Below are 26,098 nucleotides of genomic sequence, written 5' to 3' on the forward strand. Positions count from 1 at the left end.
CCCTGTGCTGGTGGTTGTGGCGCATGCCTTTAATCCAAGTAGTCCTGATGCTGAGGTGGGTGGATCTCTGAGTTCGAGGCCAGCCTGGTCTACAGTGCAAGTAGGATGGCCAGGGTTACACACACACATACATACACACACACACACACACACACACACACACACACACACGCACGCACGCATGCACGCACGCATGCACGTGCACATGCACACGCACACGCACACACACATGCACACGCGCACACACACACACACACACACACACACACACACACACACAGAGACAGACAGACAGACAGACAGAATATGTTCCTCACATGAGCTTTCTCCTCTATCCCACCAAACCAGGGTTTCTGTCTTTGTGTGCTTCAAATTCATCAGAGTATGTGACACCCTAGACGCATGCAGCAAGTATGTGTTGACTGGATAGTCCTGGTATGGAAAGTCAAGCTGAATGTGTCAGGTGGGAGCAGAGAACATGTAATGGTTGAATCAGTGGTAATGAGGGAAAATTCTCAGGAAGAGGGATGTCAGGAGGTATTTCCAGCTGCCACAGGCCAGAGTCTCTAAGTTGTAAGTGATGAGAGGGAAATGGGGTCAGACAACTTGGATCTGAATAGTCCATAGAAGATCCAAGCAGCATTTCTGCAAGGAGGTTGGAAACACCAGACTCACACCACTGAAATACAGACAACTACACACTGGTGTCCTTCTATCTTGCAGGGAAACTTTCTACCCAGTCCTCCACGAATATATGGCAGGAAAAAAAAGGTAAGTTCTCATGTGATTTTACACACAAAACTTTTTATATTATGATGTCTCAGTTGGGTTGTCGTACTTAAAGTCACCTCTCACTCCTTCCTCTACTTTTTTCTTTTCTTGTTTTCAGCCTGTGTCTTTACTCATGCTACTGTACTGTGTGTAAGGCTGGTCTTCCTTCAGTGTTGACCCCTTTGAGCTGGAGATGATAAAGAGCCACCAACATAGACTTCAATGGGTCACTTATCGCTGGACACTGAACTTCATGGCTCACTGAGGTTTTGAACTTCAGGCCTGTGTATTATTTGTCATTTGCATTATTGCCTGGCTGGTTTGAACTCTGAACCACTGGGATGTTTCATCCACTCAGTTTCCTAGAAGGAAACTACCATGTAACCTGGTCAATGGATACTTTCAAGCCCATTGCCTCTACCTTCCCCCAAATGCTAAGAGTACCTCTTCCTGGATCACTCAAATGAGCTAGAAATGTCCAGTCCAGGCAACCATCCTTCTTCCTGGGTGCAATGCTCCATAGCAACAAGGGGCACTTGTCTCTCTCTTATTTTGAGTCTCTATTTGCAAGAACAGAGTTCCCAGAGAAAGAGAAGCCAAGATCCATTTCCACTTTCCTAAGTCTCTCAGGACCTCTTCACCTGTTCAGAGCCATGGATTCTGGGAGCTTCCGTGTCACTTCACATGACAGCTTCCCAGCCCATGCAGGACCATTTAAGCTTTCTGGTGATAACTGGTGTGTGCCAGATCCTCTGGTATGGTCACCAGAACCATTATTTCTGTATGCTGACATCTGCCTTGAGATACCTAGATTCTCTTTTCCCAAGCAAAGCCATATTTACTCATCTGTATAATGCACCATTACCAAGTATCCTCAGAACATCCAAGGACTGTAGAGATGATGGAAACAATAGCTCTGAGGGACCTCAAGGATTGTGTCAAAGCCACTGTTTACATTAAAGAATAACAAATAGTGTGAAGTGGGAGATTCTAGAACAGTGGACAGTGACACCCCCCTCGGGTGATTGTGTACCAGATCATGCTTCTCTCCAGCTCTCGGCCCTGGACTGGGGTTAAGAGCTGAGAATGCCTGGGTCACAGAAGGAAGAGTGACAAGTCATTCCAATGGCTTTGCAAAAGCAATGTGAAGTCCAGTGTTGCTTCTAAATGTGCAGCCAGACTGATTTCGTTTTGAGTTGTGAATAGATGGGTGGGAGGCCATTAAGAGGAAAAGCTGCAGCCCTGGGTGCCTTGGGTTCATTTGATTTTCAGAGCTATGACCTCAGGAGAGCTACAGACGGTGATAGATTTCCTCTGTAGGATCTCCCAGACTCCAGAACTCTGAGCCTTATGCATTCTGGTATATGATTGGTACTCCACAGCTTCATTCTCACTTCAGCTACTCTGGGCTGAGGTGCTGGTGTTCGTGGTTGATACATCCTGGGTGGCCAAATTGAGGAAAAATGGCTGACAACTATTAATGTTTGAGGACTGGTCAAATTGTTCAAACCAGCCTGTAGAAACCAGACCCTGCCTCTTTGTATGACTCCACAAAGGCTTTTTGGGGACCAAGAGCCATGGAGTAGAACTTGCTTTGGGTCAAACAGTAGTTTGACAACATCTCTTTCTCCAGAGAGATGCACAGGTCCATAAAAATAGGTATGGAAAAATGTAGATATTTTAAGAGAAACCCTCTAGACAGAATAATAAAACCAATATTTTTAATCAAAGAATTAAGGACTGAGTGCCCTCTGTCAAGTGGTGGTTCCTGGGAACCCTCTACATGTGCATGAGGCCATGGCTTCTAAAGGCTGAAGTGAAAGTGAGATCAAGAAACACATTTGAGTGGTCATGATGGAAAGCCCTTAGTGAGAAAGCCCTCACATGTTAGGTCATGGCCTCTGTGACTGAAGTACCTCCTCTGATTTTGCTGTTGGCACTAACTTTAATTTGTTAGATGGGAACTCAAAGCACTTGAGTTGTTCGTACCCAGTGCACTCTAAGTAATAATACTAACTTTAGCCAGGGATGATGGCACATGCTTGGAATCTCAGCACATGGAACATAGAAACATGAAGATCAGTAGTTCAGGTCCAGCACTGGCTATATAGTGAGTCTAGGGCCAACTTGGGCTACCTGAGACCCATCTCAAAAATAACAACAGCCAGGAGGTGGTAGTACACGTCTTTAATCCCAGCACTGGGGAGGCAGAGCCAGGTGGATCTCTGTGAGTTCGAGGCCAGCCTAGTCTACAGAGCGAGATCCAGGACAGGCACCAAAACTACACAGAGAAATCCTGTCTCGAAGAACAAAACAAAACAAAACAAAACAAAAACCAACAATAAAGCTGGTGGTGATAAAACAAATGTAAACAACTATCAAATGATATTTAAATCTTACATTTAATAACATATTTAAATCTTACATTTAATATTGTCATTTCAATTTTCCCTTTCTGCAGAGAACACAGAATTTGTACAGTTCTCCAGCTGACCCTTGTGTAAGTACTGACTTGTAGCTACAATCCCTGAAGAGCCCCAGTCTTCCCCTTGGTGCATTGCCTATGTCTTGTTGCCTCTCCCCTGAAAGGACTCACCATTAACTTGGTTATGCTGCTCTGGGTGATGAGCAAAGATTACCAGATTTGTTCCCAACCCAGGGAGGAGGGGCCAGTCTGGGTGTCTGGGCCAGAAGCACCCTACCATGTGTGTCCCCGTGTGTTCTCATGTCCTCATTCTCCCTAAAGGTGAGGGTGAGACAGAGCTCTAGATGTCTGGGGTCCCTGGGATAGAGCCTGGTGTGGCAGTGGGCATGGCTGGCTGTGGATGAAGGGTGAGGAGCAAATATGAGAGGAGACAGCATCTGTAAAAGGCAGTGTGTGGAAATATAACATCCCAGCATGCATCCTAAATGCAGGTAGAGCTCAGGGGGAGCCGGTCAGGCCTCATGTGCAAGTTCTAGGTATGAACCTCTCTTCGTCCTGAAGAAAATTTTTTGCAGAGTGAATGGCTTCTCATGGAAACCCTGGGGTCAATCTGAAGGGAGCCATCATGGGCCCATCTGGTTAGGACCAAAACCATCACCACGAACCAATTCATAGGGTGTTTTACCTTGGTCAGTTCGGCTGGTTCTCAAGCATAGGCAAACCATCTATCTGTATTAGTCAGGGTTCTCTAGAGTCACAGAACGTATAGATGGAATCTCTCTCTCTCTCTCTCTCTCTCTCTCTATATATATATATATATATATATATATATATATATATGAATAAATTTCATATATATTGAATAATATATGTGTGAATTTATTAAATATATATTGAATATATAAGTATATTTATTAAATATATATGAAATTTATTAGAATGACGAATAGGCTGCAATCCAGTGAATCCAACCAAGGCTTGCTGTGAATGGAAAGTCCAAGAATCTCGTAGTTAGTTGCTCAGTCCCATGAGGCTGGGTGTCTCAGCTGGTCTTCTGTATGTGCTGGAATCCTGAAGAAGTAGGCTCCAATGCCAGTGAAGGAGTGGATGTGTTGGCAAGGCTAGGGCAAGCAGGAAAAGAAGAACAAACCCTTCTTTCTTCCACTGTCCTTATATAGGCCTCCAGCAGAAGGTGTGGCCCAGATTAAAGGTGTGTCTTCCCGCCTCAAGATCTGGATTAAAGGTGTGTGTCATTCCACCTCCAGATCTGGATCAAAGGCATGCTGTCTTCCTGCCACAATGCACACAAATGGTGTGCCCAACATTTCTGGATTATAGTTCATTCCAGATATAGTCAAGTTGACAACCAAGAATAGCCATCACAATCTACCCCTTGTCAACTGGACACACAATCATATCTCCTTATGTCATGATTAATTTCCAAATAAAAACAATAAACAAGTTATAATAATACCTAAACATAATATAACTATGCCATAAACAATCACAAACACATTATAGATTTAACCAGGTCATAATTACACCTAAAGTGATATAACTATCTCTCATACAACCACAAATGAATTTTAAATTTAGAACAGATGGCAATGTCCCTTGGGAGACATCTTATTATTATTCTCTTAATTGTTATCACAACATTTGATAAAGAAATTGAGAGAAAACACAAATGTCTGTACAAATACATTCTTAGCAAAATACAACAGAAGCACTCATATCAGTTATAATCCTCATTTCTGCAACTGGTCATGTTGCCTTAGATGATCTTTAGAACTACCTTCCTCTACTACCATTCTGTATTTCCTCCACCCTAGGCAAGCCCCTCAACAGATCTTAGCTCTTTTCCTAGAAAAGTGACCCACACCTTCATTCCTGATGGGTCTGTGCCCTTTGTCGTCCTGCCTGGATCAGGCTGTTGTAGCTTCCCATTGACTTTAATCACAGGACACAGTAGCACCAAGAGACACCCTAAAGGTCTCTTGCATTCCACACATAATCTTTCTTACTTCCATTGTGGAGTGACAATCCAATCTTCCCATGGTAATCTGGATCATTCACCCTAATGCTCTTACTCCTTTCTTAGCCTATTGGTTTAAGGGCATCAGAAGCCCAAAAGGACCAGGGGGAAGTCTTAGCTTCCAGTTCAATGGAATGTTTGTTGTGGCTCCTGGCAGGAGCACTCCCCCCTCCTCTGGAACCAAATCTTCTAGGCTAGCAGAACTTAGGGATGTGGAAACAGGTAGCAAAAACTTTCCTAGTGGGTCACTAGGGGTGACAGTGAGTGCAATTGTTTCCTTTCCCACCCCTTGATTCCTGGACCCACGGATCCTGGCTATGGGAGAAACAGTACCATATACTGGATGCTGATTCAAACATATACCAGCCCTCCAGACTGCTGCCACCTAATTAGCACTGTAACTGTGTTTTTGAAAGGCCATTCCATCTTTCTATCTTCAGGATGGTGGGGAACATGGTAAGACCAGTGGATTCCATGATCATGGGCCCATTGTCACACTTCTCTGGCTGTAAAATGAGTTACCTGCTCAGAAGAAATACCATGTGTGGAATACCATGTTAGTGGATCAGGTACTCTGTAAGCATGGATGGTGGTTTTGGGAGAAGCATTAACCAGACTAAGTATCTATTCCAGTAAGGACAAAGCATTGTCCCTTCCATGGAGGAAATGGTCCAATGTAGTCAACCTGCCACCAGGTTGCTGGCTGGTCACAGCAGGGAATAATGCCATATCTGGGGCTCAGTGTTGGTCTCTGCTATTGACAGATATGGCACTCAGCAGCAACTGTAGCCAGTCAGACTTGATGAGCAGAAGTCCATGTTGCTCAGCACATACATAACTCCCATCTCAGCCACCATGGCCACTTTGTTCATGTGCCCATTGGGCAATGACAGGAATGTGTGGGGAAAGAGGCTGACTGTCCACCAAGCAAGTTATCCTATCTACTAGATTACTGAACTCCTCCTCAGCTGAAGTCACCTTTTGATTAGCATTTACATAAGACACAAGTATCTTTCCTTCCTTTGCCCATTTGGAGAAATCTAGCCACATACTTCTTCCCCAGATGTCTTTCTCACCAGTTTTCCAATCATGCTCTTTCCAAGTCCCTGACCATCCATCCAGTCCATTGGCTACAGCCCATGAATCGGTGAACAATCACACATCTGACCATTTCTCCTTCCAAACAAACTGTAATATCATGTGTACTGCTTGAAGTTCTGCCCACTGTGAAGATTTTCTTTTACCAATCTCTTTCAAGGTTGTCCCAGAAAGGGGTTATAATACTGCAGCTGTGTACTTTTGGGTGGTGCCTGCATAACATGCAGAACCATCAGTAAATCAGCCCTAATCTTCTCTTTCTCAGTCAACCGACCATAGAGAACTCCCCACAAGGCGCGTGCTTGGCAGTAGACAGCATTGTAATGGAGTAGAAACTAGGCATTTTGGGCAACTTTTTATGTAACTTGCTTGTGCCTTCAGGACCTGCTCAGGACCAATCATGTATATACCACTTCCATGTGATAATAGATTGCTCCTTTGCACATCTTACTTTATGACTTGATGGTCCAATAACACTCAGTTCAGGTCACATGTTCAGTTTCCATAAAGGCCCAATAGCAAGCCAAGAGCTGTCTTTCAAAGGGAGAATAGTTGTCTGCAGATGACGGTAGGGCCTTACTCCAAAATCCCAAGGGTCTCTTCTGTGATTCACCTACAGAGATCTAACAAAGGCTCCAAACAGCATCCCTATCTGCCACTGACACCCAGTAGACAGGTCTGCTGGATCATGTGGTCCAAGTGGTAGAGCAGCCTGCAGAGCAGCCTGGACCTGTTGAAGAGCCTCCTCCTGTTCCTGGCCCCACACAAAGCTAGCAGCTTTCCAAGTCACTTGGTATATGGACCAGAGTAACACCCAAGTGAGGAATGCGCTGTCTCCAGAATCCAAATAGACCTACTAAATGTTGTGTTTCTTTCTTGATGGTGGGAGGGGCCAGGTGCAATAACTTAGCCTTCACCTTAGAAGGAGTATGCCCCACACCACTAGATTCCTAAGAATTTCACCAAGGTGGACAGACGGTCCTTGAATTTTGGCTGGATTTATTTCCCATCCTCTGGCACTTATATGATACCAATGAGTTCAAAGTGGTTGTTACCTCCTGCTCACTTGGTCTAATCATCATAATGCTGTCAATATAATGCACCAGTGTAATATTTTGTGGAAGAGACAGATGATCAAGATTCCTTCTAACTAAGTTATGACACAGGATAGGAGAGTTAATATACCCCTGAGGCAAAACAGTAAAGATATACTGCTGGCCTTGCCAATTGAAAGCGAATTACTTCTGGTGGTCCTTATGGACAGGTACAGAGAAAAAGGCATTTGCTAAATCAGTAGGTGCATACTATGTACCACTACATCTGGCACAGCAGCTGCAATGCAGAGTCACTACTTGATTGAGTTTTCGTTAGTCAGCTGTCATTCTCCATGATCCATCTGTCTTCTGCACTGGCCAGGTAAGAGCGTTAAATGGAGATGTGGAATGGGAACCAGCACCCCTGTGTCTTTCAAGTCCTTGGTGGTAGTTCTAATTCCTGCAGTTCCTCCAGGGATGTGATAATGTTTTTGATTCACTATTTTCCCTGGCAGAGGCAACTCTAAAGGCTTCCATTTAGCCTTCCCAACCATAATAGCCCTCACTCCATAGAGGGAACCAATGTGAGAACCCTGCCAACTTCTAAGTATATCTATCCCAATTATACATTGTGGAACTTGAGAAATAACCACAGGATGAGTTCGGGGACCCACTGGACCTACCATGAGCCAGACATCAGTCAAAACTCCATTATCACCTGGCCTCCATAAACCCCTATTTTAACTGGCAGGACACAATGTTTCTCAGGATCTCCTGGAATCAGCGTCAATTCAGAATCAGAATCCAGTGAAACCTAGAAAGTCTGACTTTCCTTCCCCCAGTGTACAGTAACCCTTGTGAAAGGCCTCAGGTCCCTCTGAGAAACAACTGGAGAAAGATTAGTTGTAAACTTTTAGGTGTCTTCTCAGGGTCCTTCCTCAGGGCACCTGGCCACCCTTTCATTCAAAGGGTTCTGAGTCTGCAAATTGACTCAAGTCTGGAAACTGATTCACTGGCTGGGATTGCCTTTTGCCTTGATCCAATGTGTCTTTCTTTCATTTGAGAATTTTTCTGCTTATACAGGTCAAACAGAAATGTAGCAAGTTTCTTATCTATTTCATGCTTAGAAACACCATGATCGATTAGCCAGTACCGAAGGTCCGTAGGAGTCATGCCACTCTAAAACTGACCTTGTTTGTGCTGACCATTACAGGTTAAGCCATTATGAACACTGTTTTGTCTACACTGCCCATTATGATAGCTATGGTCACCTTGTCTCTAGCATTCAATGCTACCACCTGGCCCCTGCTACCACCTGGCCCAATTAAACCCACTGCATTTAATTCATCCAACTGAGCAGCAGCATCTCCAACTGTAAGATCTGACACAGGAAAAGGGTGACAAAACTTTTCAAATGTGCTGGTGCCCTCTCACCATTTTTCGTCTTACAGGATTCATGAAGGGCATGTCTTCTGGGCCTTCCCACTGTGGAGGGTTAGATTTTACACAGCACACTCACTCTAGCACTGCCATTTCCCTGAGCCTTAAACTCCCTTTGTCAACACTAAGCCAAGGGACATCAGGCATCTCCAACTCCTGTTCAGGAGGCCGTCTTTTGACAAATGCTTCAGCCAACCATTCAAACAAACTTGACATTTTTTTTTAACTGTGTGAGCTTCCATATTAAACCTAGAATCTCCACTCATAGGGCCCATATCAAGGCTGTGATTATCTTGATTAACCAATTGTGGGTGGCAAAAAATTTGGTGACCCTATGTATGAAACTTTTGACAGTTTGGGGGAAAATAAGAAAAATGATGTTGCTGGTTGGTTGCTCTTAGCATCTCTGGATAAATTGATAAAAGGTTAGGAATGAGCTCCATGATAAAATTAACCAACTTCAGAATATGGTGAAGCACAGCAATGAACTCAAAATTGACCAGCTCCAGATGTGTTTAAAGGTTTTTAAGTGTGCCCTGGATCCAGTTTTATGTTCCTTCCACCATTATCCCATACCCTTAAAATCCATCCTCACACATATTCCCCAGATTTCTGCTTGAATGAAAATCCTTAAGCTCCTTAGTAGTGTAGCGTACTTCCTCATGGACTACCCTTTCTACTTCCCCTCCAGGAGCCCGCTTTGCCTTGAGTCTGGTTATAGGTCTAGAGACAACTATTTATGGACCCTGAAGGACATATGTATTGTCTTGCCTGGCATTTCCTTCAGAGAAAGTCATTGCTGGTGTAGCAGACACTGAAGGGTTAATCCCCTCCATGGAAGGTGAAAAGGGCAATGTTTCACAGGGTGGGACTGAGGGTGCTACTTCCTCAGGTAAGAATCTGAGGGTGCAAAGTTCTCAGCTTCAATAGAGTCCTTCCACACATCCCCATCCAGGTTGTAGGATCCCATTCTTTGCTAATTAATGCCCTTCCTTTACCTGCTGACACCCTGAGGCTGAGACTTGAATTTTTGCTGTAATTCAGGCAGCCTTATAATAAGGGCTTCAGCTTGGTTTTAAGCTCTGTGGCTGCTAGAGAGAAGGTTTTCTTCCAGGGCAAACTTAAAAACCTTTAGGCTGTTTATTCACACCTGGAGCTGGTCAATTTTGAGTTCATTGCTGTGCTTCACCGTATTCTGAAGTTGGTTAATTTTATCATGGAGCTCATTCCTACCCTTTTATCAATTTATCCAGAGATGCTAAGAGCAACCAACCAGCAACATCATTTTTCTTATTTTCCCCCAAACTGTCAAAAGTTTCATACATAGGGTCACCAAATTCTTTGCCACTCACAATTGGTTAATCAAGATAATCAAAGCCATTTATATTTTTAAGTTTGTAATATAGTTCACACCATGGGCTTTCAGTATTCTCTGAGCTACCTGGAGATGGAGTGCCTGGAGAGACTTCATTATCTGAAGGTGCTGGTGAATTAAAAAGCCTATTCCAAATGCTTAAAAGATTCATCCTTATGGTTCTGTTTCTCTAGAACCATTCTGGTACCAAAATCTGTAGCAGTTAGGATTCTCTAGTCATAGAATTTATGGAAGGAATCTATCTATCTATCTATCTATCTATCTATCTATCTATCTATCTATCATCTATCGATCTACCATCTAATTATCTATCTATATCTATATCTATATCTATATATATACAAAAAGGGACTTTATTGGAATGACTTACAGACTGCAGTCCAACTAATCCAACAATGGCTAGCTGTTAATGGAAAGTTCAAGAATCTATAAGTTAATGAGACCCATGAGGCTGGGTGTCTCAGCTGGTCTTCTGTATACACTGGAATCCCAAAGAACAAGGCTCCAGTGCCAGTGAAAGAGTGGATGTGCTGGCAAGGCAAGGGCAAGCAGGAAAAAAAGAATGGACGACCCTTCCTTTCTCTATTGTCCTTATATAGGCTTCCAGCAGAAGGTGTGGCCCAGATTAAAGATGTGTCTTCCTGCTTCAGGATCTGGATTAAGGGTGTGTTTCATTCTGGCTGAAAATCCTGACCAAAGGCATGCTGTCTTCCTGCCTCAAGATCTGATCACAGATGTGCCCTCCATTTCTGGATTGTAGTTTATCCCGGATATAGCCAAGCTGACAACCAAGAACAGCCATCACATAATCATAATCCTTCCGGTCCTGTCAATATTCTTTGCTCACCAGCATCCTTGTATTTTGTGGATCTTGCTAAACAAAGCAAAATTTTAAATAAAATTAAAAATTCGTGTTCAGAGGACAATGAATTGAATGGATTTAGAATATGAGAGCATAGAAGCAGGATGGACTCCTGGGTTGGTGGTGCATGGAGCACGTTATATAAAATGGAAGCTACAACGAAAGAGCAGGGTGCAGGAGGAAGATGCACTGTAGTTTAACAGGATGAGTGTGAGGTGCACCTAGGGAGCCCTAGAGGAGACATTGCTGAGCATTAGGAAATGTAGGGCTGCAGAGGAGAGATGAGACGCCCTGAAGCTGAGGACACAAAGGGAAACCTGCAGCTGGGGAATGACTCTGATCATATGGACAGACTGTGGCCAAGGATGGAAACCTGAGGAATTCTATCCTTTGTGAGGATGAGGAAGGATCCAGGAAGGAAAGTGGTCCAGCAGTTGAGGTGATAGAGCAAAACCACCAAGAATGATGCCACAGGCCAGGCTTCTCCTGAAGGCAGAGATGGCACAGGGCACAGAATGATTGACCCTGTCACCTTGCCTACTTCCCTTCTTCCCACCACTCACTCAGTGGTGGACCAGTCCTCAGGCCTGTGCCATGTTTGTCCCTCAGATGGTCACAAGAAAGAATTTTCCCAACAGCCCAAGGACTACATAGGAGTTTTTCTTTCACACCATCCCTTCCACTTTCCCTCCCTCTCTTCCTTCCATGATGTTTTTGAGACAGGGTCTCATGTAGATCAAAAGGACCTCAAACTCACTATGTAGGCAAGGATGGCCTTGAACTCCTGATCCTCCTGTCTCGACTTTCCACTGCTGAGGTTCCTGGAATGTGCCACCACATCTGACTTGGGAGTTTTCTATATGGGTATAGAGCCACCATCCAGTTCTCCAACTGTCACTGTTCTTTCTGAAAGTCACACCAGGAATGCATGTGTTCCTGTCCACATGTCACTCAGATACTTTCTGGTTCCTGTATTAACACTAATCATAGGAACCTCCACAACATCCCAAGGGAGGTTGTGAGGTACCAGTTAGAATAGTTCTCTGGTAGGGGACAGAAACTGAAACCTGCCAGTCAAGGATGATAGAGGTTGTTAGCCAGGGGGCTTCACTTGCAGGAGCAGAGTGGTACAAAGAACTCAGAGACCATTTTAGGCCTCAGCTGTTTGTTTTTGTACAGAGGTTTCAAGCTGTCTTCAAACTCATAGTTTTTCTGCCTTAATCTCCTAAGTGGGATGCCTTAATCTGAGCACCTCACTTAAGCCTTCCAACTTTTCTAGATATCCGGGCAGGATATAACAATGAGCCTTACTTTTGGTGTTATGCCACTCTTCCCACAGAGCAGTGGCCAGTCATAGGCCACTTCTACACCTTAAGCACACGTGGATTTGAGTACCACACAGTGGCTATCTACTGGTCTCTTCATCATTGCTCTGTACAGCCTATTGATTTGAATAAATAGACCTTACTCTATAGCAACAAGGCACACACACTGTCAACTGAACTTCTCTAGATGAAAACTGAATTTGACTGACTAAAGCCACTCTGTATTAGGCCTGGCAAGAAGTCCAATCTCTGTTGACTTGGGGGATTTTTCTCTTTCATAGAACATAGTTCTCATTTCTGTTCCCAGAAAATGATGGCAGAGCTTTGGTCTCTTTCTCAATTCACTTTCCTATGACTGTGATAAAATACCCTGGCAGAGGCAGCTTAAGAGAGGATGGGCTTAACCAACTCACAGATCTAGGTTCCCGTCCATCCTTGCAGGGGAGTCGAGGTGGTAGGAACATGGAACAACGGGTCACATCACATCCACCATCAAGAGCACAGAGCAATGAGCTAACCTGTGTGTGTTCATGATCACTGCACTTTCTCCGCTCACACACTCCAGGAACCCACTGTGGGCGGGTCTAACTGAAATTAACGTGATCTCTAATAGACATTCTCAGAAGTTCTTTTCTCAGGTGATTCTAGATTATATCAAGTTTACAATTAAAACCATCCCAGTCTCCATCCCTGAATGGTTGTCATGACTACAGTCCTTGTCTTTAAGTGATGGTGACTCCATGCCTCACATGCCCATTTTCTTTGGTCATGTGGAATCTTCTACAAGATTCCAACAGCCACAGAGTCCTTTCCTTCTTTGTACCTACTTGGCTGGTCATCTGAACTCATACCCTGTCTTCTCAGAGGCCCCACCACAGGCTCTTTAGGTACAGAACTCACTGTCTAAAATCTCCTCTGCAGACTCTTTCTTCAAAGGCTTGTTCATGGCTCCATTACAGAATGTGGTATTCTCTTAGTTTATTCCATCAAATTAAATTCCCAGTATTATCATCTCTTGATGAATCAATATCATCATTGCTAGGTAGGCAAATCGACTTAATATTTACTTCAGAAATTCATTTTATCTACATCATAGGAAAAATGGTCAGATTGTGTAAAATAGTGTTTTCTTGCTAGTCTTTCTGTCAGGATCTTTCGTTGACAAGGAAGATTGTTTTGGGACTGGTTCATGGCCCCCTTCTCTCAAACTTCACTGAAGAACAGAAAGTCTTGTTACGCATTTTACATTCCATGATGTTTCTTATTGTCCCAGGAAGATGCATCCATGTCCTTGCAGATTTATACAAAGGCCCCACATTGAGGATTGCCACAGTGGTGGCTCTGTGGGTCTCATCTCCCCATGATGTGAATGTTCTACTTTCTAGATGCAGAACTCAGATGAGTGTGAGGTGTGCCGGGATGTAGGAAAACTCTTCTGCTGTGATACTTGCTCCAGAGCCTTCCATGAGGAGTGTCACATCCCAACAGTGGAGGCTGAGATGTGAGTGAGATGTGGTCCCTTCTCTGTCTCCTCTTAGACACATTTTCCTTGTCATAGACATAACTCTTGTAGATTGTGATCTTGTGTCTGATGAGGGATGAGTAAAAGCTCTTCATAGCAGATATCAAACAGGAATATGCAGAGAGCTGTTTCTAGATGCTGTCAGCAAGGGCTTAATGTTCTCTGTGTTAGGGGAGGCTTCTCTCTTGATACAAAGCCTGGGCCATTTGCCTATGCATTGCTATTGCCTTTTCTTCAAAGCTGTTCACCAGAACTTCTTGTCAAAAAGATTAAGAGTGGAATATGCCAGTTTTTCTCTTTTGTACTTATTTATGAAAGAAGGAAACATGACTCTTTCCTACATTTCACCAGGTTGTCATGGACCAATCGAGGTCCAAGATTCCCAGAATTTGTGGAATCCATTTTACAGACCTGATAGCCTGGCCTCTCTGTGCTCCCAGAAACCTCTGTTGGAAAATGTAGATCCCTGCATTCACCATAAGTCCCACTTTTCCCAAGAACTGGCTCCTGCCACAACCCTGATGGAGCACTGGCAGCTTAAGATCCCACAGGGGGTCCCTCAGAGCCTGGGAACCTCTCCCCCAGATGAGACTGTCAGCCATTTCTGAAAGCACAGTGGCAGGCATAGAACTGTGGCTGCTTTCAAGGCTTGTCTGCTGCTCACTTCGCATCTAACCTTTCAGAACACCATGGAGCTGCATCTTCTGTAGGATGCAGTCCTTAGGAAGCCAACAGAGTCATCCAGAATCTGAGGTACTACAGAGATGCATGGTGCCCCAGGAACAGTTGGTGAGTCCCTGTGAACCCCACACTTTCTCCTTTCCCCTGGAAGAGCACAAACAGGTTTGTAGTCAGAAGAATAGCACCAAAGGGAGCCTGCTCCTCCAAGACACACTCCATCATGCTGCTACCACAGCATAAACCACTGGCATAAGAACTAACTCAGCCATTCTAAGTCTGTAACCAAGATACACTAATGTTGGAGAAACTTCCAGAATGTGGGTTTGAGTGGTGCCTTCCTCCTGGGCATGTGTATGGACTCTGTCTTAATAAGTCACTTTGACTGAGTCTCCTTTTCTTGCAGAAGTGTGAGTTTGTCCTCTTGAAAGTCTACTGCTGTTCTGAGAGCTCCTTTTTTTCCAAGATGCCATATTATTATTATGTAAGTATTGGTGGTTGAACCCCCCATTACTGGCTGCCATGATGTCGTGTGACTTAGAGGGGCACATGTGAGATTGGGTTCACAATCCCCCAGGTCCACAGGCTCTGTTGTTTCTGTGGACTTTCTGTGGCCCTGTGGAAGGTAAATGCTGAGCCATACCAGTCCCTCTTCCATTGCTGTTTCTGTCTCCAGTTTAGGGAAACATCTGAGGGTGTGCAGAAAGCTATGTGGTTGGACATCATCAAGCAAAAGCTGAGAAAGAGAGGTTACTCTCACGTGGAAGAGTTTGTGCAAGACATGAGGCTCATCTTCCGCAATCACAGGACCACGTTCAAGGTCAGCATTCCTCTCTGCCTGCATCTCATCTTCTTTCCACCAGGTTACTCCTCCCTCAGTTTCTGGATGTGGAAACTCTAGTTTCCCACATCTTCCTTTATTAAAGTTGCATAAGCAAGAAGTCTGAGATGCCAGACCCAGTGGTGCATGCCTGTGATCACAGCCCTCAAAAGGCTGAGGTAGGAGGATTGTTTTGTGTTCACATCCTTCCTTTTCTATAGTATGAGACCCTATCTCAAAAGAAAAAAAACTTCTTGAAGTGAAAAAAAAATTGTTTGGTTTCATATGTAGATGGTGATTTGCTAACATGTCACCAGCATGACAGAGCTCATTTAATTCCCAGTCTCTGAGGCTAGAAGACCACACAGAGGACAGTTAAGCTACCTGCCCCCTCAACACAAGGGCATTTATTTCTATTGATTGATTGATTTTAATATATATGTACACTCTGGGTGTATAGCCAGACTTTCTTTGGAACACCAGCTCCCAAATAATGACTTGCAGACTTCTTATTAATTATGAAAGCTTGGCATTAGCTTAGGCTTGTTCCCCACTAGCTCCTAAACCTTAAGTTATTAATGATGAAAGATTAAGTTATTAATCTATGTTCTGCAACAGCACTTGTTACCTCTCCTCAGTAGAGCGAATCCAACTTACTCTGCGTCTGGCTGGCAAATCCCAGACCACCCCAGATTCCTTCCCCTCATTCCTATCTCTGCCCAGAAGTCCCACCTATCCTCCCCTGATTAGCTATTGGACATTTAGCTTTCTATTACACCAATCAGAAGGCACCTTAGGCAGATGAGGTAATAGAGAAACACATCTTTACAGTGTTCAGAAAGATTATCCCACAACAATGGGTATGATGGCAAAGGATTTTAATCCATGTGTGTGTGTGTGTGTGTGTGTGTGTGTGTGTGTGTGTGTGTGTGTGTGTGTGTATGGCAGAAGGCACTGTGTATGTGCATGGGAGTGTAGCTGCCCGTGGAGGCGGGAGACATCAGATCCCTGAAAGCTGATGTTACAGCTGCCTGCACGATCACCAAGCCATTTCTCTAGATCCTAGGTGTCTTAATTAAGGTTTCTATTGCTGTAAATACTTACTGTGAGCACGGTAACTCTTATTAAAAGAAAACCTTTATTTGAGCCTAGCTTATAGTTACAGAGGTTGAGTTCATTGCCATCATGGTGTACAACTTGCAGGCAGACATGTGTTGGTGAAGGAGCTGAGAGTTTTACATGTTGATCAACAGGCAGCAGAAAGAGTCTGTGTCTACTGAGTGTAGCTTGAGCATAGGAAACCTCAAAACCCACCCTCACAGTGACACACTTCCTCCAACAAGGCCACACCAATTCTAGCAAAGCCACACCTCCTAATAGTGCCACTCCCTATGGTGACCAATTTTTTTTTCCCAAATCGCCACACTAGTTTAAATCTTTGTGTGTGTGTATGGATATGTGTGATGTGTATGTATACATGAGTGTGTGCATGTTCATGTGTGAATTAAGAAGCATGTGTGTCATAGTACAGATGAGTGTGCTTATGTTCATGTGTGAATGCAAATGCCTGTATGCCACAGTATACATACATGTTCATGTGGATGCAAAAGCATGTGTGTCATAGTACACATGAGGATCAAGTTAGAGGGCAACCATGGGTGTTCTTCACATTTCACCTTTTTTGAGACAAGGCAACCTGTTGGTCACCACCGTGGAGTGCTGGGATTACAGATGTGTGCTACCATGTGCAGCTTTGCATGGGTTTGGGGACCTGAACTCAGGTCTTCACACTTGTGTGACAAACATTGACCCACTGAGTCATCTCCCAACTGAGAAGTTTCTGCTTCTTACCTTAAACAGGCACGATTCTCAGAAATACCAAAGTCTAAGTTTCCTTACATGTGATTGGACCAGGGATGAACAGATTCCATCAGAGGGTAGAAGTGCTGAGAAGGAGGAGATGTTTCTCTCACTGATAATGATCACCATCATTCCTGCTTTTGATATTTGTTTTCTAGGACCTTAACTTTGGCCAAATGGGACTTAGACTGGAGTCTGAGTTTGAGAAGACTTTCAAGGAAGTGTTTGCTGTTCAGGACACAAATGAAAACAGTTGACTGATGTCCCGGATGCTGCTGGTGTCCTGGCACCTTGTTGTTTTCTGGCCAGGTCTTCCCACCCACAGCAGTGAGTGTTCTCTACCGACTCCGTCATCCACAGAGGATTCTCTGGGTCCCATGCAGACAGCTGCAGCTGGGAGTCACACCTCCTGGCCTTGAGGTCCATCCCCCTGCCTCCAGCTGGAACCAAGGGTGTAATAAATTGCTGTTCTCTGCTCCCCAAGTCCAACTGATTTAGCTCTCTCTCTCTCTCTCTCTCTCTCTCTCTCTCTCTCTCTCTCTCTCTCTCTCTCTCTCTCTCTCTCTCTCTCACACACACACACACACACACACACACACACACACACATTTTGCTTCCCTTGTCCCTACTCCTGAGAGCACTTTATAATAAACTACAAGCTTCTAAGACTCTAACTCACATGGTGACACACTCCTGTAATCCCAGCCCTTGGAAGGCTGAGGCAGGAGGACAGCTGCAAGTGTGATGCCAGCCTGGGCTATATAGTGAGTTTAAGCTACTCTGGGTTTTAAAGTAAGAACCTGATTCAAGAGCAAACAACTCACCAAACAAGACTCATAAAAAGGCCCCATCTCTGGATCTTTCTCTAGGAGACTCATCCTAGATGATAGTCCTAGAAGATGATGCTCCTACAAGATGAATGGTCCTACAAGATGATGGTCCTAGAAACAAAGCCTCAGGGTGGGATTCTAGAGTTGGGTCATTGTCCAACCAAAAGGTGATTGGTGGGATATCAATAGGCCCTCAGGTGCTATACCAGCACACGGACCCAATTTTAGCCTGTAGAAAAGCACTAAGGACCGTGTGAGCTACAGGCAAAGTGGCATATTCACTAGTGGATGGAAACAAGGCAACCTAAGAATGCTGGGATTTGCTGGCTGTTGGTACTTGGTGCTAATAGGTTGATAGAAGTTACTGACAGGCTTAGCTGTAGAATCCCAAGTGTAAGGAAAGAGATACCCAATCCTGCAGCTGTATTTTCAGACAGCAGCAAAGGCATGTTCCAGGTCCTTACAGTCAGAAAGACAGAACTCCAGCAAAGGCTGGATTCTAAGTTCAGGAAGTCTCTTACCAAATTCAGGGTCCTGACAGGGGCATTGAAATAGATATGCATGGGGGCTTTGAACTTGTTTCCCCTGAACCTACTTGCCTATGAAAGAATCCCTTTGCTGTGTCTTGGAAGGAAGAGGCACCACTCTTCCCCTGTCTTGCTTGAATGGAGACTATGTGAGGCCTTCCAGGATGGCTCAAGTGGACAAGCCCTGGGTGGGGCTGGAAGGTGTGAGGGAGGGGCTACCCACCAAAGGAATGGCAAGCTCAGCAAGAAGGTTGTGTTTGGGGTGGACCAAATAAAGAAAGCTGAAATACTAAACTGTCAAACAGAGTTATTAATACTTAAATGTTCCTCTGTGCTGTACAACCTAATCAACCTGGTGATGGCCGAGGGTAGTGATTCTAGGCTGTCTCCTGGTGGCCCCTGCAGGTTCAGCATAGCTTTAGAGCATATTAATGAAGTGGAAGTAAGCGGCTGGAACCATGACAACAGACTAAGGAGTACAAACCTAATTGTAATGGTGAGATAGCTTCATTCTAGTACTAGAAATGACTGTGCTTCTCAGGGCCACTCAGAGGCATGAACTTCATGAGGTGACCAGGAACACACTGCTGTGGCCCTGAGCACCATGGAGCAGCCCATCAGTGCTGCTGTCTGTAGAATGGAATAATGGTAGGACCATGTCACAGCCCTGACTTCCACAGTAGCAAAGGAAACATTAGGTCCCAGAATAACAGACCAGGTGGAAGTGCATAGCTGTTGGAGTCAGATAAAGTAATTTCCTTAGAGAGACAGCTGGAGACCCTGTCTGTAGGTGTCTGTGGAGACAGCTAATAGGATATTCCTACAGTCAGGACAGTGGGGCAGCCTGTAGGCTACTTTCCATATATATCATCAAAGAGGGGGAAACAGATGGGCACATGGTGCAAGTCCACTATCCCAATGTAAAGTCTAGATCCTTCCCACAGTTTCCAACTTCAGACAGTTCTAAATGGGTCTCAGAGCCCATCAAATGAATGAGACCTGTTTTCTCAATAGAAGGAACCTTGCATGTGTATATACAGTGGCTCACAGTTCTTCCCTCAAAGGAATCTCAGGACATCTGTTCACATTGTTTCCTGCCCGGGAAAGGAACATATGGCTCTTTCAGAGGATGTTGGGCACAGTATCTGAGCTGATGCTGATATTTGGGAACCCAAGGCTCCCTCACTATCTCCTGAGAGAGGAGGCTATGAGGAGGTCAGGTAATGTCCCTGTCACAATGAGTCCACCGGATCTCCAGAGCCACCCAGCAACCATTTCCCTGGTTCCTAGACGTATGATCAGGGTAGATACAGCAGTGAGTTGAGATGGCTTCTTCAACTATGAAATGACAACGACTGTCTCAGAAACACCAATCAGAAGGCATGGTGGTCACTGAAATTTCCCCTGGAACAAACAGTGTAAAGCAGTATCCCAGCACAGTCCAGGGAAAGACAGGCATAGTGCTGCTTGCAAAGATTACAAGGATGCAAGGTTTGTTACCCCCACTGCACCTCCATTCTGTTCAGCGGTCTGCAAAATCTAAGCCATTCATGGCCGCTAGCTGGCTACTAGAAACTTGTCCAAAAAGGAGAAGACTTAATTACAACTGTAACAGATGTGTTGTTTGTTTGCTATGTATGGATGGGTGTTTTGTCTTCATATATGTCTGTACCATATTTATGCCTGGTGCCCAAGGAAGCCAGAGGAGGGTGTTGGATCCTAGAACTGGAGTTGGAGATAGCTGTGAGCTGCCATGTTAGTGTGTGGATGCTAAGGATCAAGCACAGGTCCTTTGGAAGAGCAGGTAGTGCTATTAATCTCTTCTAGCTCTCCAGTCCCCATATTATCTTTACTATAGACTCTCCTCTCTCTCTGTATATATACTGTATACATACACTATAGCATAGTATATACCCTGGGAAGTGATATGCAGCTATTAATATCAAAATGTACTTTTAAATTTTCACTCAGAATGTACTAGGTAAAAGAGAGTTGACAGTTGCATTGATTGGACAACTGTGTACATGTATAGTCTTCCCTTAGTGAAAAGTAATTTCTCCTCGTTTCTGTTAAAATATAGCCTGTCTGCTAGGTGTGTATGTGCATGCCTTTAATCCCAGAATCAAGGAGGAAGAGGCAGGTGGATCCCTGTGTGTTCAAGGCCAGGCCAGTCTACATACAGAGTTCCAGCATAACCAGAGTTAGGTAAATAATGGAGAGACCGTGCCCACTCCCCTGTATTCTCTCTCTTTTTTCTGTCTTACCTGGAACCTACAGTGGATGCTAGTGGCCTTCACTCAGCATGGCTCCACACTTAATGGGTTTACCATCTACCAGATTGATTCCTGGGTGAGGGAGCCACGAGCCATAGATAATATGTCTAGGGAGTCCAGAGGGGTCTCTATTCTCTCTGGAGAGAGATGTGTGTATTCAAGAGGATCCTAAATGTAGAAGATGGTAAAGATCACCTCAAGGGATACTGGAGTGTATGAAGTCGGGGTTCAGGGTACTTTCTGATGGTCTCACATGAAACACTTCTTCAAGCCCTATTCCTTTGTGGGTGCCCACAAAGGCTCCCTAGTAAGACTTTGCTCAAGTTCAGAGAATCTGAGCCTGCTTTACCCAGCAGGGCTGCATAATGGGGTGATTTGGCTAAGGGCATGGTTACCAGGTGTTTTGAAGGGTCTACACTTGGCTGTATATTGTGCTCTGATCTTGAAAGGGGGAGGTCTTTTGCCTTGCTCCTCAGCATTGTATAAAAAGTCCTTTGGAATAAATCTTGAGGCGACTGGGTATTGACCCCAGGCCCTCCCAAAGCTATGCTGTGTCTCTGTCTTTGTCTCCATCTCCATCTATATTTCTATCTAATGCTTTCTCATTCCTCCCCCCCATTCCCCCCCGCAAGAACACTTGGAAAGGTGGAGCTGGACTCCCAGGGATTCCCACATTCCTTCTCTTAAAATGTCATTCCATCTATTTTTGAAACTGTTTAATCCTCTGAAGTATTTTTACATCACCCTCAGGTGAGAACTTTGTTCTTGGAAGAGATTTGGGGTCATCCCACAAGACTTCAGGGTGAGGTGAGGGACACAGTGCTTTGACTTACAGTGCGATGGGGTCACCCTGGTGCCCACAAGCAAAATGTCACTCTCCAGGAAGAATGATGGGCTTTTCCAGGGGCTATGGTTAAGCCAAATTCACAGTGCCTCTCCAACAAGTTGAACCAAGAATCTATATAGAGAGACTTATTTACTCACGTGGATTGTCAAATATTAAGATTATGTTACACTCAGAAATTCTACCAGCACTCCCAGAGTGTTTCCATAGCTCTTGAAGAGGATTTTTGGTTTTCACCAATGGCAGTAGAATCGAGGTCTAAGGAGACTACTACCTGCAAAATCACTGGGGGTAGAAGGTTGTATTTTTAGCTAGAGCCCACTCGAGCCAGAAAGTGGATACTGCCCTCTGATAATGCTGGCTCAGTGGTTAAAAGCACTGGCTACTCTTACAGAGGGCCCAGGTTCAATTCCAAGCACTACATTCAGGCTTACAACTGTCTGTAACACAGTTTCAGGGGACCCAACCCCCTCATAAAGACATAAACACAGGCAAAACACCAATGCACAGAAAACTTTTAAAGAGAAGAATAAAATCATTGTTAAAAAAAAGAAAAGAAAGGTTATGTAGTAGTGGCTTACCCCTTTAGCCCTAGCACATGGGAGGCAGAGGCTGGTGTACTCTGAGTTCAAGGCCAGCCTGGGCTACAGAGTGAATTCAAGTTTGAGTGAGTTCAGCGGTTAAGTGCGTTCTGCTCTTACAGAGGACCTGGTTCTGGTTCCCAGGACCCATATCTGGTAACTCACAACTCCCTGTAACTCCAGCTCCAGGGATCCCACACTGTCTTCTTCAGCCACATGAACTCATGTGTACATACCCCCATACAGAAACATACACATAACTCATGATAAAATAAAATCAATTAATAATGTTTAGTCCTAATAGAAGTAGAGTTGGAGACGTGGCTAAAATGGGAGACAATGGAAGGAGCCCTGAAATCTAACCCCAGGCCTGGCCTCAGGCAGATGCTGTCAGTCATACCCACTCCAGCCCCACCCCAGCCTGTCCCTGTGCATTTGAGCTAAGGGATGAGAGCAGAGCCACGGTCTGTGCAGATAAGAAGACTGTGAGAGACCTGACAGGGTGCAGGCTCACCCCAGTCCACCTGGTTCCTCAGAGAAAGTCTTTCCAGAAGGAGGAACAGAGAGGAACCTGAAGTATCCTGATGATCACTGAGGGGCTTCCTAGGACTCACTGGAGATGTCTGTCTGTCCATCTCTCTCCAGGTCCACATCTCAGAAGGGTGGACAAGTTCTTTGTCCTTATGCCCTGGTGGCCACTGTGGCAGCTTCCTCTCATCCTTGACTTCTCGGCTGGGATGACAAGTCCTCAGACTTAACGCTCTAACCAAAGTGTCTATCAAGTTGGGGATCTCCCCCTCCATCCCCACTTCTCTCGGGGTCTGAGGGAAATCTCTTGGTCAGGATCCAGCTCTGGCTTCTCCTGCTAGTCGGAGAGATAACTCGGAAGTGTTTGGCCCTCCTTCCCCATCTCTCTCTCACCCAAGCCACTTCAGCCAAGGACCAGACAAAGAATGGGATCTCAGTCCACACCGGGTAAACTCTACTACCCTGGACAGAGGGGTAACTGAGGACAGTTTGGGTTTGAGTGGAGGGTTTTGTTGTTGTTGTTGTTGTTGTTGTTGTTGTTGCTTTTTTTTTCATCTTTGCATAAAGAAGGTCACTCCTAGGAACTGGCCCTGCTTGTCACTGGTGGGCCCCTTGGTAATCCACTAGGTCCCCCCCCTTTCTCCTCCTCCCTGCCACCACATTTCAGGAAAGAAGGAAGGGACAGTATCTAACAGCACCACATTTGAGATTAGAGAAATACTTTCGTTTTCTTTTCCCCATCAGGGCGGAGTCCTCCATAGCGAGTCACCACTCAGGCCGACTTCCTGCTCTCAGCTGTGGGTCCCAACAGACAGTCTGGAAGCCTGTGAGGAAACCCAGGGACCAGAGCTCACCCTCACAGGCCCCTGGCAGGAGTTGGGAGATGGAAAACGGCAGCCTCGGGTCATCACTAGGTGGGTCTTTCTCCCTCTCTACCTTTTCCCTCTGACAACATGGGTGATTTCATGTCTTGATTAAGTGGCTGCAGCTTCAGTCAGTCCCAACCCTGGGACCTGAAGAAGCTGTGCACTGTAGTAGGAGAGGAGAGACAAGGGGTGTGGGGTGGGGAAGGACAGAGAGGAAGAGACAGAGAGACAGAGACAGGCAGACAGATCATCTGGAGATTTCAACACTGGGTAAGATATAAGGCTAGCTTGCCGTGATGCACACAGTCATAACTTTCTTAGTGACCACTGCTCAGCTGTCAGAAGGAGACTCTGGTCACAGCTGTCAGGGACTCCTGGGGACCTCTGTGGCATGCTTCTGAGTTACCTCATGGACTCTGAGTGTTCTCAGTCCCTCTGCCTCTCTCTGGTTTCCTAAGTCACCTCAGGAAGAAGGCCAAATAGCAGAGGCTCAGTGTAAACAGCTGGCCCGCCCCATCCTGGTCTCCTACCTGTCTGGAAGGACTTGTCACTTAGGAAGCTGTCCCCAGGGGCCATTCCTGGTCTGAGCTCTCACTGTCAGGTTTTGATCCAAGGAAGACATGAAAGGCCCTTGATAGCAAAGGCCAGGGCAAGCTGTGGGTTTATTTTCCCTATAGTGTCTGTCCTGGGCCAATGATACCTCTAACGGGGAAATGGTAGAGCTCTGTGCTCCAGCAGTGGAGGCTCAGATGTGCTGCTCAGAAATAACGTTAGTCAGTGTGTCTGCCACTGCCAAGGAAGCAGGGCAGTTGTTCCAGTACTGCAGTGGAAACTAGGGCCTTCGACATGCTTGACTTTATATCTCTATTTTAAAGATTTTAGAACCAAGGTTTTGCTAAGTTACTCAGGCTGGCCTTGAACCTGTACAGGATCCTGTTGTCTGGGTCTTTTGAGAGACTGGGGTTTCAGGCCTGCACCATCAGGCCCATTTCATAATAGAATGTGGTTTATAAGCTTTCAAACCTTGTGGAAATACAGAATGAGTAAAACCACTTTAACTGTTCCCCACACACATTCCCATAGCTCCTCTTCTTGGGTTCAGCCTTCACATACATTAGACAGTGTCTCTTGACCTTTTTATCCTGCAAACTCGCTCTGTAGACCAGGCTGGCCGGGACTCACAACAGAGATCCACCTGCCTCTGCCTCCCAAATAGTGGGATTAAAGATGTAAACCACTATACCTGGATCTTCCTTTTCTTCTACAAAATATTTTTTTTTAGTGTGTGTGCATATGTGTGCTCGAGTGTGTGTGTGTGAAGGAGAGAGAGTAGGAGAGAGAGAGAACCATCAGAGCAAGTGCCTTCTGAGGCCAGAAGAGGGTGTCAGATCCCCTGTAGGTAGTTGGAATTACAGGTAGTCCTGAGCTGCCAGACATGGGTGCTGGGAACTGAACTCCAGTCCCTGGGACGAGCAGCCAGTGCTCTAAACCACTGACCTATCTCTCCAGCCTCTTTAGCTTTTCCTATGCTTTTCCGTGCAAAGCTTGTTTTCATAATGTGGCATGTGTATTTTCACTTTATAATAGTGTTCTGTGTTTTGAGACTTAGAGTATTTAAAAAGTAGGAACCTTTGTGAAGTCCTCACCATAAAGCATGTACATTTGCTTTGTTCTTTTTACTGGCTACCTGGTACTACTAAGATGACTGGTATATGAACTGAGAGGTTCATAATTTGTATTATGTTTACTTATGTGTGCATGTGTGTGCAGCCATGAATGTGTCATGGAGTCAGGGGACAACTCTCAGAGGAGTTGGTTCTTTCCTTCGACCTTGTGGTTTCTGGGGACCAACCGGAGTCATCCACCATGGTTGCTGGCTCCTTCATTAACTGAGCCATCTTGCCAGTCCTTACCCTGAGTTTAAACCAGTCTTCTTTGGATGGACATTTAGGTCACTACCACAGTTCACTGTCACCAGCAAGCTGTGAGAACAGTGGCCATATAGTGCATGTTGCTTACTTTCACTTGTCTTGGGTCTAAAACAAACAAGAGTGGAGTTCCTGAGTCAAAGGGCAGCAGTGAGCACTTGTCCACAGATGCTGCTAATGGCCTGTGCGGAGGAGGCAGGGTCAGTGTGCTTCCCTGTCAATAGCAAAGGAGATGAGGAGTCCTCCCTCCCTCAGCCAGAGTGCGGGGCAGCAGACATGTGTGTTTGCATTCTCCCTAATAAGTGGGAATGGGCTGCTCTTCCTGTGCACCCTGGTAAATTCCCTCCCCTTCCACTGCTGTATTTTTCACCACCCTTAATCAGATGTTAGTCCTTCTTCCACACGTTTGCTAAATATCCTGGGAGACTGTGGAGATGATCCACCTGGTGTTGATATTTTGTGTCTTTGCTGAGTTC

At 45.2% G+C, this 26,098-nt stretch overlaps 1 protein-coding gene across 1 annotated transcript in view; it reads left to right on the forward strand.

Moving 5' to 3' along the window:
• Window positions 1-26,098, forward strand: part of LOC131923250 (nuclear body protein SP140-like protein) — a 60,337-nt gene that overhangs the window by 20,515 nt on the left and 13,724 nt on the right. The window lies entirely within an intron of this gene.

This window comes from Peromyscus eremicus, chromosome 13 (genome assembly GCF_949786415.1).
Source record: "Peromyscus eremicus chromosome 13, PerEre_H2_v1, whole genome shotgun sequence".
In the NCBI taxonomy this organism is placed as follows: Eukaryota; Metazoa; Chordata; class Mammalia; order Rodentia; family Cricetidae; genus Peromyscus; species Peromyscus eremicus.